This window comes from Myotis brandtii, unplaced genomic scaffold, assembly GCF_000412655.1.
Source record: "Myotis brandtii unplaced genomic scaffold, ASM41265v1 scaffold374, whole genome shotgun sequence".
Taxonomy (NCBI): domain Eukaryota; kingdom Metazoa; phylum Chordata; class Mammalia; order Chiroptera; family Vespertilionidae; genus Myotis; species Myotis brandtii.
In genome coordinates, this window is record NW_005364372.1 from 5,287,931 (window position 1) to 5,303,768 (window position 15,838).

The following is a 15,838-nucleotide window of genomic DNA, read 5'->3' on the forward strand; positions in this document are numbered from 1 at the left end:
TTTCAGCCTCAGACGCAACGGGTTTTCGTTGACAAGACAACCGCCTTACCTACTTATTCAAAATTTCACTCTATAAAAATGAAACCTTCTCTCTTGCTTTGCCCACCAGCACTAACGAAAGGGGAATAAATTTCTATGTTTCTCTCGGAAGCAAAAGTCCCACTGATAATATCAAACGGTGTCATAAAGTTTTCTGTCGGGCTATCAGTGTACATGTATACATTAAAAAATAAATGTATTTTTCATCATCATATACTGTGTTTTTGTCACTCGAATGAATTTTATTATTTCTTTAAGGTTCTTCACATACATACACCTCAAGAGATATCAAGTAGGCGTAACATGTTCTCAAAAAATTAGGGTTGGCACGCAGAAAATTTTTGAGTCAGAGATTTTGCTGGTTTTGGCACGCACTCACAAAAAGGTTGCCCACCCCTGGTATATGGGAATGTGAGATGAGAAAGGTGAATGAATGGCTCATATGAAGTGTGAAAGACTCAGGAATTCTAATAGCAGGAATACTAGTATACTGGTGCTCCAACGGATTTACGGGCTTGGGCTGAACCTGGCTGCAAGGGCAGAATCTAAAGGGGCAGGTACCAATTCTGACGCAGAAGAGGAAATGAGATACAGTCCTAGAAGAGTAATAGCAGCTGTCATCTTCAAGGGACAAGCCTAAGAAAAGGAGGAAGAACTCAGGACCACAGACCTGGAGTATGTACATTGAAACAGGTGATGGGTTAAGATGTAGACCCTGCCCAGCCAGCATGGCTCAGTGGTTGAGCATTCACCTATGAACCAGGAGGTCATGGTTCAATTCCTGGTCAGGGCACACGCCCAGGTTGTGGGCTCAATCACCAGCATGGGGCATGCAGGAGGCAGCCAATCAATGACTATCTCTCATCATTGATGTTCCTATCTCTCTTTCCCTCTCCCTTTCTCTCTGAAATCAATCAATCTATATATAAAAAGATGTAGACCCTGGACACCTCCAGCCATGTCCTTGTGTAGGAGGTGTCCATAGGGGTGACGTAGCCAATTTTATGACCCAGTGCCAAGATGCAATGACTCTAACATCATCTTGGAAAAGCAGATGGTTTTCTTGTCCACATAATGCAAAACAACTGGTCACATAAATTTTTGGTTTGATTTGACTGATTCTTTCAGAATTTATAAAGCTGGTCTTCCTTTTATACGAATTCAGAGATGACTTAGATGCGACAGCACACACATTTTGGTTTTAACAACATGCTTTATTAATTGGAATGCATCACTAGCACATATTTTAGATTCTACAGATTATACCCCAAGCCTTTTTCATATTAGTATTTTGGAAACTGACACTACTTCTCATGAAACCTGTCATTAATGAGCCATTTAATAATCATTTGTATATACTTGGGAAAAACAGAAGATGTTATAGTTCTTAAATATAGTAAGAGACCGAAGGTAATACAACAAGTTAGAAGACCAACACTTGTATTTTATTCTACCCAATATTATTTTGTATCTATATTATAAAAGAAGTTAGTAGCTCATTTTAGAGAGATGTTGACATGAAATTTCTGCTAATGCCCAACACCTTGTACCCCTTAAATACATCCCAACTCTCTTTCATCCTGCTTCCAAACTTCTAATATATCCCTGCCATATCTTTTCCTCCAAAACCTAACCCATGTTTTCCTGCATGATTTCATGATGCGATCAGCAATGTACAGTACACAAACTAGTCTACCTCCTTGTGAACATATAAGGAAAGGGGAAAGGATTGTCTTATAAAGGGTGGTCTCCTCTTCTTATCATACCGCCCCAAACACCTTTTTCCCCACAAGAATTCCCTAATAAAGGGGGGGAAATACAAATAAAAGAGTAGAGATGAGAGTGTAAGAGAAGAAGCAGAAAGTCCAACAATGATGGTTCAGAAAGCATCAAGGTAAGTCCAAGAAACAGGAAGAGACATAAGTAACTGAACTTCAGACAATAAATATGAAGGGCAGTGAAAACTGTGATAATTGGCTGCAATTGCTAGAATCAGGTGTTTGGCCCTTGCCCAAAATCTATTAGTTCCTGCTAAAGGATTTTAACCATTTTCCCTAGGTTTATTGATTATATAATTGAATATAACATTGTATAAATTTTAAGGTGTATGACATGATGATTTGACACACATATGTGTTGTAAAATGATCACTACAATAAGGTTAGAAAATGGAGAATAAATGATGTTATTAGTATAAACCAATAATACATTATCAATCCTTAAAAATCAATTTTACAAATAGTTAACACTTCAATGTATTAATCGTATCAAAATAATTGAATAAAGCAGGATACAGAAAGGAAAGGAAGAGTTTAAGCCAGGAGGTAAAAAATGCAGTGTCTAAGGTGGTCCTTATGTTCCTGACTTAAGCAATCACTGAGATAAAAAACTCTGGGAGAGATCATGGTTTTGGGAGGAGAAGTGGGTGTGAATAGGAAAACCTTTGAGGAGAAATCAGTTGGAGTATGTGGAGAGATCAGGAGTTTTAATTCCTTGCTCCAAGCCTGGGTAACACGTCTCTTCCCTGTGATTGCGTAATTCTCCACCATGGCAGATATCACACCACATCAGAGCTATTTTCATTTATTTATTTGCTTGCTTCCTTCATTTTATTTTGTTTTCTTTATGGAGTTTATTTTTAAAAAATTAAGAACATAATAACCACTGGCATTTCTGAGCACTGGAAATGTGCCTGTTATATTGCACCAGATATTAGTTGCACCTATTCATCTGCTGATCAACAAATGAGACAGGTGCCATTTTATCCAGGAATAAAAGATTTAAAAAGTTGCCAAAGGCAACCAAGCTTAGAAGTCACAGAACCAAGACTTCAACCCTGGAGGTATAGCTCCAAAGTCTATGCCCTTAACCTCTCCACTCTGTTTCCACAGATCAATGATTATATAATATCCAGAGACAAATAGCCTTTATATTCTCTTGACTTCTTGTCTTTTAATTCAGTTCACTCAAAGAAAATATTTATTAGAGTATATTCACTACCTCTGTGAAACTGGCAATGAAGCGGTAACAGATCCTTGTTTCCATGTTGATATGTAATAACACAGGTGTTTCCTATCTCTCTGGTCATCTTTTCCTCTGTTTACAAAAGCAACCATGTAGTTCAATAGAGATCATTCCAGTTTTAGCCCCAGCCCTGCCATTTGCAGAACGGCCTTGGTATTCTAGGCCTCCCTGGGACTAGGATCGCTAACATCCTCCAGCTTATAATTCTGGCATTTTACCCTGGTCACATTACTTTCATCCTCCCAAAATGTCCTTACTACATAGGACACATTTAATCCAAATTTCTTGCATGAACGAATTTAGGACTCCGCACATTAAAATCGCACTGTTTGCCCATTAAAGACAGCTTGCCCATTGAATCCTGACTGTTCCAGGGCGGGTGGGGGAGCGGGGAGACCCAGCCATCCTCTCTTCCATCCACTAGTTCTGGCTAATTCCAGGCCTATGACTTAACTGCCTTTATGGGCCATCCAAAAGCCTGTGATTCACCACATAGTTGAGCGTTTACTTTGTAGACTTCAAATAGAGCCCTGCCAGGCCGCTCGCGGCAGCTTTCATGTGCCATAACCCCAGCCCATCCCCAGGATGGGTGTGAGTACCGCCATCTGTGTCTGAAGTGCTGGTGCCCAGCCCTCCCTGAGCCGATCTCCGGAGTGAAACAAATGTTTGTAAAAAGGCAGAAGCGACTGCTTACATTTCACTTCTTCAAAGCAGTGCCTACAACACTTTTTCTCCCACGTAGTTATGCTTCCTCAAAATCCGCTCTCTGTGCTGCAGTTGTGGGTTTTTAAGAAGCCATTTTTCCAAGTCTTTTCACTTCTTGTAAGGGCACATCCCTTAAATTCAGATTTAGGATCCTCCCAACCCCCCCGCCCCCAGGCCAAACAGAACACGTGGTTAAAATCTAGTTTCTTACTATTTAAAACAAGAAGCTTGCAATTTTATAAATAGGCTGTGGCAAGCATCCTCAATTCATGGTGAATCTTCAATCTCCAAGACTCCAAATATTATTTTATGCTTATATGAAGGTGCACATGTTTACAACTTAAAAGCATCCAGTTATTAAAATTTTATAACCGAGCTAAGAGTTTCTGGCCAATTTAATCCCATCATTTTAAACTCCAAACAAGAGCAATGAGAAGCCAGTGGCAAGGTTCAAAGAATACACAGAATTTTCAGGCTGCACAAGAAGCTCAAGATGATTCAGTCCATCATTTCTTTCACCACACGGTGATTTTAGGTGTCCCACAGGAAATAGTAAATAAATATGTGTTTTATATAAGTAAATAATGTATACATATATGTAAAAATATATGCAAAATACAAATTTAAATGTGTGAATTACTTGAAAATGGAGAAATACTGAAATAAGTAGGAGGGGTTTATTTTTATGTAACTAGAGCCATGGTCGGCAAACTGCGGCTCTCGAGCCACATGTGGCTCTTTGGCCCCTTGAGTGTGGCTCTTCCTAAGCCTTAGGAGTGCCCTAATTAAGTTAATAACAATGTACCTACCTATATAGTTTAAGTTTAAAATATTTGGCTCTCAAAAGAAATTTCAATCGTTGTACTGTTGATATTTGGCTCTGTTGACTAAATGAGTTTGCCGACCACTGAACTAGAGCAACCATATTGTGCATATAGACAAATGATTAAAAAATAATTACTTCTAAATACATTTTAGCATGCACAAAGTGATGGGTTACAAAACTTGCCCATATCCCAGACAGCCCTGAAAAAAAGAAGCCAATACTTTTATGAGAGACAGAAAACGAGACACAGGAAACCTAGTAGCAAATTTAAAATGAAATCAAGGACAGGATTCTCTCCAAACCCTAAATCCTGGAGCAGTCAGGGCACTGAGAAGGCAGACCCCATCTGCTGAACTGGGTGTGTGAGTGCAACCCTGACGGATCTGTGGGTCAAAGTCAGGCATGTTGGATGTTTGAGTGACAGGCCTGAGAGAGAGAAGGCAGAGTAGTCACCTCCAGTGGTGTCCTAGTTGAGTCTAATTTGGGATTCCGAATCTGGGTACACCAGGTAGACAGAAGGGAGAAGTCTTCATAAGCCTTCCTTTGCGGTGGGTCTGGAAAGACTGCAGAGAGGAACCAACTGAAGCTCTGTCCTCGGCGGGGCTTCCCATAGATGTGACCCAGGAGAACTCTGTTTTCAGTCAGGCCAACGAAACTCTTTTCAGAATATTTTTTGCAAATGGAAAAGCACCAGCCAGGTAGTAACTGTTATCTAGTGACAAAACCTTAGTGTCAGAGGAGTAAAGTGATTTTAGTCCCACAGAGATGGCTGTCACTTCAACCACTACCTAGCTGAGCCTGGACACATATTTGGGTCCCTAGTTAAAAGGATTTAAGTAAGAACATAGAGTCTAGTTCTATTAACCCCCTGACACCAATCAGCCTGGACTCGGGCCTCTGGTCCAGTGTGAGTCTCACAGGAAAGAGGCTTTCTTCCTCTCTGCACTTCAAATTACCAGGACATTGTAATACCTTTAACACACAAAACACCCAAGGGAACTGTGCCTAGAAAAGTTGCGGGAAAAACAATGCAGTACATCTTTAAGCAGTAAGACAAAGTGGACAGATACTGCAGCAGTGCTAGCATGTAATTTAGGTGCTTCCAAAAACACTTGGAGACAATGCTCAGGGGAATGGAGTGTCTGCATTAGTATGTGTACGTGTTAAACTAACAAAATTTACACGGATGTTCTGTGACCTTGTTAGTACCTATTGCCTGAGAGTCTGGAGAAATGTTAGTTACAGGCTATGCTTTAATGTAGCATAGCTACTAATAAATCATAAAAGAAGCTATAGTTGTATATCTTTCATGTCTCTGCTCAACTCCTTGTTAGCTCCCCTCCACAAAATGGGAAGAGTTGCTAATCAGATTGGTCTGAAATGGAGAAACTGATTGATCGTGGTAACTGTTGGGCAGGGTGACCATGCCTTAATAAGTCAAGGATCTGTGAATCATCCCTCTCCTTGTAGCAGAATAAAGGAGCCACGTTGGAACATGATTCGGAGGCCTGTTCCCATCCTCACTTCCAGATTCCATGGAGTCCCATCGGAGTTGTGCATCCCTCCCTGTCTCTGGACACACCTAAACATACTAGTCCTGAGTTTTAGAAGGGGTGGGAAAAGAGTGGATGGAATATGGAGGAGGAAGCTTAACTCAAAACTCTAGTCTAAGTCATAGAATGTAACTTGGCCTTGGACCAGAGTTCTACTTTGCAATATGGACATGTCTGCAGCTATTAATACAGGGATCACTTTAGAGCCCTTTTAGTCTACCTGGAAGAAAAGAGATTGATAGGCAAGATTTGGATTTATTTACGTGCATCAAATATGTCAACACCTTCTACCCGTCATTTCTCACAATGCCATAATAATTTTGTTAATTCTGAAGAATGTAAAAATCTTTATGAGAATAATTTAAATAAGTACCATGATCACAGCAGAACATTTCTATATCACAGATTTTTATCAAACTCTTTACCCTTCTCTCCCAATACACCATTGTGAATGGTAATGCAACCTCTTGATGTTCTTTGCCAAGAGAAGTTCTCCACTGGGAATTCACATCCATGCCCACGCCAGAAGGAATTCATTAACATGATTTCCTCAGATGACTTAGGAGCCAGGCTCCCACCTGCCACTATATGCCCCACTACACGTCTCAAATACACCTGTTTTATGTATATCTATCCAGAGAGGGAGTGTGTGTGTGTATTTGTGCATCGACTGTGTAATATTAAATCACAGTCATCCATCTTGTTTGCTGTTTGCCACATGCCTGCAATACGTCTATGCTTCTGTATTTTCTAAAAATTCATCAGTTAAGGGATATTTCATGAAACCCTTCAATGTACCTATTGCTGCTCTAATTTTCAAGTGCTGTCCATTATTCCAGGTACTGAATAACTACTCTGCAACTATTGTTAAATGTTATGGAATATAAATGTGATGACTATAAAGATTTTTAAGAGAATTTTTAAGAGTTGCTTAGAAAAAAAAGTTGCTTAGAAAACATGGTGACTCACAGGGAACCCTGCTGTGATCACTTGGCAGGTTCATACACATGAGGACACAGGGCTTGTGATCTATCTTCATTTGGATTTTCACTGTGGTTTCTGGAGGTTACTCGTTCGCCATTCCAGATGTTGGAGGCAGTGCCTCCGGAAGGTCCAAGATCAGGTGCCACTTAGTGTACTGGCCACCACCATTTATTGCTAAACTTGAGCTTGGTCTGGAAATATTGATTCCATCTTGGAATGTTGGCACTCAAACAGAGTGACAAGGAACACATGTAACTTTCCTTTATTGTATTTTAAGCTCTTCTATTATGGCATCTTGACCAGCTAAATCATCACGATTCTGGCTGCCTCATAATGGGATTCACAGTGACTTCTGAAGGTCCCTAACTCAGTTCTATAAATCTCACCCAATTAGCCCAATAAACACCACTAAACACATTATGATATATTTTATCCTTTCAGAAGATTATTACATAATGACCCTTTAAAAGACGTGCACATACTTTTTAAAATACATTTAGTATTATGAAATGTTTGTAGCTGAAATGAAATGATGTCTTGTTTGAAAATCAACTGACTGGATCGGGAAGACAAGGTAGGGGTATAGCTAAAATAAGATTGCTCATGTATAGTTATTATTGAAGCTCTGTGATGAACAAAGCAGGCTCATTATACTCTTCTATTCACTTTCATATATTTAATTTTCTATAATAAAATGTCTTTTGAAAAATGCAAGTAGTACTGGGACATCAACTGTAATTTGGGGGGAGGTAATTAATTTATTACAAAGTCTTAGACTTCCCCTTCTTAGGAAAATTTGTAAAAGACTTTGCAATGGGCAGAATTTGCTAAAGGTCTCTCTTGGTTTCCTCTCACTATTGTAATATACCACAAACCTAGTGTATTCAATCAATGCAAATGTATCACCTTATACTTCCAGAGGTAAGAGGTCTGAAATGGGTCTTACTGGGCCTATCAGTAGGGCTGCATTGCCTGTAGGGGATCTAGGATCTGTTTCCTTGACTTCTCCTGCTTCTGGGGGCCACCTGCATTTCTCAGCTTATGACCTCTTCTTCCATCTTCAAAGTCAGGCTTGTATATAGCATCTTCACATCTCTGACTGTGACCTCTCCTCTTGCCTCTCTTTTCCACATTAAAGGGCCTGCTAGTTACATAGAGATCAAGATGATAGTTGAACTTTAAGATGAGAAAATTGTCCAATTTCCTCATCTTAAAGTTCAACTATACTCTTGATCTCTATAGATATATAATCAAAGTTTCTCAATTAAGAACCAATTGTGAAAAAAAAAGAACCAGTTGTCAATTCATCATAAATATGTCATGAGGTCTTGCCTAAATGTTGCTATAAGAAGTATCTATTAATCAATCAGCAAATGTTTGGGTTGCTATTATGTGTAAGCACTGTTGGAAATTAAAGGTGAATCAGATATAGATCCGGTCCCCAAATAGCTTTTAGCCTAACAAAGAAGAAAAAGTTTGAATATGTGTAATAGGAAAACAAGAAAGTGTTAAGTGCCAGAGACAAAGCTCTCTGAGAGAACGTTATATCATTTTAATAGTATGTCCAAGATGGAGAGAGATGGCCAGGATTCCTGAGCCTACTACTGGCTACCTGTCATACCTCCCAAAATGGATCTCTCATGTCTCTTAATTGTGTGCGTGTGTATGTGTGTGTGTGTGCTCACATGCACATACATGGCATGCATACATGTGCACACAAAGGACAAGGACATCCAAAAGCTAAAGTAGAGGTTTTGTCCAAAACATACATGAAACTCCAGGCCATGGAAGTGTGTTGACTGCAGAAGCAAAGCGCCTCCCTCCCTCCTACCCCAGATGGAGGCGGAGTAGCTCTCTCAGCCCCCATCCCTCAGTCCCTCAGGTCACCTCCTAACCTAGGCCTACTAGATTGTCGCAGTCCAAAAGGGGAAAGAAGCCAGAAAAGATGAATTTAAGCAAAAACCTGTGGAGGAAAGAGGGCATTTTCCTCTCAGGCCATGACCAGTATTCAAAACAGTTCAGCCCAGTCTCCTTTCTGCTGGGTTTTCCAGGAGCTCATTGGCCGCCCATGCGACAGGGGAGGAGCAAGCCCCCCAGTCCCCTTTAGCTTCATGGCAGAAACATAGAAAGTGAATTTAAGATCGGAGTTAATCACAAGAAAAAGGTCGTAACTCCAAAAAGATGAAATCTCATTAACAATTCATATACAAACACTTGCACTTTTAACCTTCTCCATCTTCACATGAAAATGCCTGTGCCTAGTGCTGTTATCCCATAAGGACTCTGAGGACTCCACGTTGTCCCTGACCCAGGCCACTGTCACCCCCCTCCTCTTCCTGACTTAGATGAAAAGAGTCTTCATTTCCCATTAGAAGAACACACAGAGCATTGAATGAGATACTTAACCCCTGTTGGAATCTCAAATGTCTTACAATTGTTTCCTTTGTGCATTTTTCTATTCTTCTTACAGGAAATTAAAAAGAAAAGTCTTCAGGGCTATCACTATTTCTGACCTAACTCAGAATCTGAACCACAGTTCAGTTTCATCTACTTTTCATTTTAACACACACATTATTTTCTCTGTGCACAAGAACGAACCAATCTCACCACTCAGTGATCCATGACTACATCTGAAAGGCTTACAGCCATCCCAGTGTATTTGCCATACAGACTCGGTGCATTACCATAAATGTATGAAATGAAGTCGTATATTTTCAATTACTCCATTCATGGAAATGCCTTTTCAAGCACAGCTTCTTATTGTGAGCCCAGCTGTTTGTTTCATATTACAGTTCAAGAGCCAAGCTTCAAGGGCAATAAAAGTTGTGCTATACATCACTGTCTAAAAGACAATGACATACCAGCTAAGCAAAAAACTAAGGTTTTACAGGCTTTCCATTGTGTAAAATCTCCCACAGGTTAAGGGCAACAGTTTTCAATACTGATGAGGATTACTGAAAAAGTAACATACCTAAGAATTTTTCCAAATTTGGCTGAAGGTGGGTTTTGTTGTTGTTTGCTTGATTGTTGTTGTTGGTTTCTTGGCTATAAAATCATGCCATTGGGAAGATATACCTACCTAAAAACAGAATGAAGTATAATAGATTATGCTATATGAATTGGCCAGTCCAGAAAATTGAATCCCATGTCCAGTTTAGCCAAAAACTTTGAACAGAATAATGTACATTATTATTGAAGATATATACAAAGATGAGGAATCCAATTTTTTTAAGGTTAAGGTATACAATTTTACCTGCCATTGACACTTTGGAATGGAGGCAATGAGCATGAGTGTCAACCTATTTAATCTTTGGGCTGCTATAATTACAGAGACTGTCTCTACTTCTACTTGAGAAAATCACCTAAAGTTACATTTACTTAGCTAGAAGTAGGTGTTCATGAAACAACAGATGAAGAAAGCAGGAGATAGGTAGAATTTCCATAACCTAAATTTAACACAGCTTACACTGAGCTAGAGAATCAAACTGTCCATAGGAGCCTTCATCTTCTCCCCCACACATGTATTCAATTGTTTTGATTGATTTTAGAGAAGGGCGGGAGAGAGAGAGAAACATCAAGTGGTTGCCTCTGATCCAGGATCAAACCAACAACCTAGGTATGTGCCCTGACCAGGAATTGAATCCACAACCTCTGGTGTACGGGACAACACTCTAACCAATTGAGTCCCTTGGCCAGTTAATGAATTTAATGAAATAATGAGCTGAGTGTGTTTAGGGAAAATATTAGAAAGCCTCCCCAGGATGGAAGAAGAGTAACCTCATCCTATATAATAAAAGGCTAATATGCAAATCGACCAAACGTCAGAACAACCGGTTACTATGACGCGCACTGACCACCAGGGGGCAGATGCTCAATGCAGGAGCTTCCCCCTGGTGGTCAGTGCGCCAGAAGCTGGGCTCAAGACTGGCGAGTGCAGTGGTGGTGGCGGGAGCCTCTCCTGCCTCCACGGCAGCGCTGAGGATGTCTGACTGATGGCTTAGGCTTGCTCCCCCCAAACTGCAAGAGGGCACAGGCCGGGCTGAGGGTCCCTCCTCTCCCCCCCCCCCCCCCCCCCCACCTAGCCCAAAATTTCGTGCACCAGGCCTCTAGTTCCTTTATAACTTCATAAAAAATCACATGTACATCAATGTGATTGGGTTAAAATATTGGCATCTGAGGTCACAGGTAAAACATAGAGTTTAACCATTCAATGCTTTATTGAGAAAATATTTTTTATATAGCCACAGTCAGTACCTGTGATTTTATCCAATAACATTGAAATTAAATATCAAATTCTGTTCATTTCATCAAAGCAAATAACACCTAGAAAAATTATCACTCATGGGACTGAAATAAAATCCTATATAATAAAGAGCTAATATGCTAATTAGACCAAACAGCAGAATGACTGTCCAGATGACCTTCCAGACGGAGCCGGGGCTGTGAGGGCTGAGGCAGCTGGGGCTGCGAGGGTCGAGGCAGCTGGGGTTGCAAGGGCCAAGCCCCTTGCACCATTTTTGTGCATCAAGCCTCTAGTTTTATAATAATCCCCTCACAATGAGCAAACCACCATTTTCCATATTATATACACAAGCAGTTCAACAACTAACAATAGCCATGTTTGGACAGTTTACTATCACTGACAGCCTTAGACTTAATACCTTCTCAAAGTACAAGAACTCTGAAAAGTAAAGTGCCTCTGCTCACCCCAACCAACCAGCTGTGTGAATTCTGCAGTCCTGTGCCTGACCCTGCAGGATACCTATGCTGGTTGCTTCAGCAAAGTCAATGTGTGGTTTTATCTTCTTGATTCTTGCTTGTTTCTGGAGACATGCAATCAATTCTATTCTACACTTGTAGACTAAAAAATGTTTTTCAGTGACATATGTTGTTCAGTGTTTATCTCTCTGCATGGTCAGGAGAGAAAAACTGAGAGAAAGTAAAGACTTTTCTGGCAAATACACACAATCTAATGTCTTCTTTTACAATCTAAGACTGTGGGTGTAAGACTCTTTAGTGGGTCTAACCCTTAGTCTGGCTAACCGCCTTTGATTCTTCCTGTTTATATACAAGTTAATGTGTTTAGAATGCTAAGGATTTCACTTTACCTAACCTTAGCTGAGGAACTAAAACTACATAAACAGGAAGACTGAAAAAAATTAATTTATTAAATAGACCCAGGTTAGATCTGAGGTTAGCCTCAGATTTGAAAAAGAAAGTGACTGACTTTTGTACAAATATGTATATTCTTTTTTCTCTATAGACTATTTTAAAACAATAGGTGTATAACTGAACTATTCTTATATAGAGTAGCATAGTGATTTCTTATGTGAATATTATTATACACATAGGAAGGTTTAAACACCCTTCATCATTTTTTAAAAAACATTACTATAAATATAAAATTAAAATGTCAGGTCATCAGATCCCAATCTACTAACCATGTTAAATTCATCCAAAAATTATTGAGCTTTTGAAAAGCTAAGCTCCTTTAGACAGGCTCATGACTTTGCTGTTGTCATTGTTACTAACTTCTTGTAATGCCTGACACAGTTCATGATGATGTACAAGTGCAAATAATACTTGGTATATTTTCACAGTTACAGTCTATCAGATCATTCCAAATAACATAATCCAGGAATGACAGTGCATGGGCAGATAGTAAGCCTATTTGGAGGATGTGAAAGATAACATCATTATAATGTTATTTCATATTTTGATAAGATTATTTAAAATTCACTATGTAATAATACCCATGATTACTAGAGTAAAGATACACACATTTAAATTCTTCTAACCAACAGTTTCGAAACAGTGATAGTATCTCCAAGGGTAGGTTTTTAAACAAAGAAAAACACTTTCTTCATCCAAATTATTTTGTTTCTTAATGCTTGAATAATGGTGCCATTCCTTCGACATAATGGCTGGTAGACTTAATAAATTGAGAAAATAGTGACATGTAAATAAAAAAGCAAACCATAAATATATTCCTAGTAGTAGTGTGTTAATTGCATATTCAGTTTTAACACGGACATTTAATTCATCCAAGGGAAGTTTATAATTATTCAGTTATTTCTAAAAATTATTGTCAGTGAAGATCTATAGCTTAAACTTCTTAAGTTATTCTTAGTCATTTTATGTTTTTGAATGGTGTTTTCAACCCACAATATTTCCCATAAATTGCTTATAAATTGAGTAGTTTCCCATTTCTGCTTATTGTCTTGTTAAGCAGCCAACTTGCCTCTTCTCCTGTTTGTTTGTTTTAGTTCTTGATTTTTCAAAGAAGAAAAACATAGATGCAAATATTGACACTTTTTTCTTCTGGTTCTATTTTTTTTAGTCACAGTTCTTACTGCACTGATTAGAATTTTTCAAATGACATCAAATAATAATGCTGTTACAAACAGTACCTGTGATGTTACACTAGTAAGTATGTTGTTAGCTCTCATTTTATGCTACACATTCCACATTATGTCAAAAAATCCTCTTCCACCCTAGCTGGTTTGGCTCAGTGGGTAGAGCATCAGCCTGTGGACTGGAAGGTCCCAGTTCAATTTGGATCAAGGGCACGTTCCTCAGATGCAGGCTCAATCAGAGCCAGGGTGCATGCAGGAGGCAACCAATCAATGTGTCTCTCTCACATCAATATTTCTCTCTCTATCTCTCCCCTTGCCTTTCACTCTCTCTAAAAAAATCAATGGGAAAAATACCCTCGGGGGAGGATTAACAAAAACAACAACAAAACTTTTGCATTACCTTCTTATGTTTGAGGACGTTTATGCATTATTGAATCTATGAATCCCCAAGGTAGAAGCCAGAAACTCATTTCTCCAAAGAGAATCTCATTTCTCCTCTTACAAAGAGAAGTCCCATCACATAACACAGATCAGCTAATCAGATATACACACAGAATAACCTAATGTCTACGTCACTGCCATGGAGAAGCAGGTAGTGCATCAACTCCAATCTGGTGAGCATGGCTGCTGGGAAGCCCAGCTGTTGAAAGCAGCAATGGCCAGGTTCCTGCATCCTCCACATCAGCAGCACAGCCGTGAAGTCTGTGCCCAGCAGGACCGGAGAGTCTCCTGGAGCAGCCCCATGGCTAGGTGTGTGGGCCTCAGCCCCATCTGCAGAGCCTCTGCCCCGTGAAAGTCTGTAAGCTATACCTAGCAACTTTATTTCTACTAAAGCCAGAGTGGATTCTGGCTACAACTGATTGAATTAATAATCTCTGATTAAATTGATGTTAATTGAGGTAATTAATATATAATTAATTTTATATATATACTAGAGGCTTGGTGCACGGATTCATGCATCGAGGTGGGGTCCCTCGACCTGGCCTGTGGGGATTGGGCTGAAACCAGCTATCTGACATCTCCTGAGGGGTCCCAGATTGTGAGAGGGCAGTTCTCGGGTGATGCACCCCGGAATCGGGCTCTCTCCTCTCTGGTTCTGGGTGTGTCACCCGAGAACCACAGCTGCCAAGTCACTGCAGCTCAGCAGCCCCTGCGTTGAGTGTTTGCCCCCTGGTGGTCAGTGCGCATCATAGTTACCGGTCTGATGGTCAATGGTCGGATGGTCACTTAGGCTTTTATATGTATAGATACAGAATTCTTCCCATATACAGCGTTATTTTATAAATAAATAAACTTTAAAAACTAAACCTCAGAGAGGTTGGAACTTGCCAAAGTAACTTAGATAAACATGTTTTCATTTCTGACGCAGAGTCTTCTCACTTCTCATTTTTGCAGAAAGATTAAAATAATATCATTAGAACTACTACTATTGGTTGATATCCTATCTAATAAAGAGGGAATATGCTAATTGACCCTCATGCAGTCGCAAAGATGGCGGCACCCACAGCCAATAAGGAGGCAATATGCTAATTGACTGCAGCGCCCACAGCCACAAGATGGAGGTGTACAGTCCCCTCAGCCCCACTGGGGTGGCAGGCACGCAGCAAGGCTGGGCCTGGCCTTGCCGCATGTCTGCCTCTGGAGTCCCCCAGTCCACTCAGCCCCCGAGCTGCCCAGGGCCGGCCAAGGCTTGCACTGCTGGCAGTGGAAGCAGCAGAGATATGATGGGGGCATCACCTTCCCCTGATCACCAGGTCGCCTCCCACCCCTGAGGGCTCCCGGTCTGTGAGAGGGGGCAGGCCAGGCTGAGGAACCTCCCTCTCCAGTGCATGGATTTTCATGCACCAGGCTTCTAGTTCAGTGGTTCTCAACCTTCCTAATGCTGCGACCCTTTAATACAGTTCTTCATGTTGTGGTGACCCCCAATTTCATTGTTACAAATTGAACATAATTAAAGCATAGTGATTAATCACAAAAACAATATGTAATTATATGTGTGTTTTCCAATGGTCTTAGGCGACCCCTGTGAAAGGGTCGTTCAAGAACCGCTGTTTTAGTTCCTGTATAATAGGTCCTGTTCTAATGCCTTCTTTTTTGAGTCTCATTTGATGGGGGGGGGGGTAAACACTATAAAAGTAAAATTATTTTCTCCACAATTGAAACTAAAAATAATTCATTCACCCCAGGCTCGGGAAGCCTGGAACAGAGGCCTAGTTGTTCCTCCATACGTAAGGAGTGGGATAACGTTTTCTGTCTCCTTCAGCAAAAATAATCTCAGAGTTAATGTCTCTCAGTAAATTATCCAGAGTGATGGAAGGAAGGAAGGAAGGAAGGAAGGAAGGAAGGAAGGA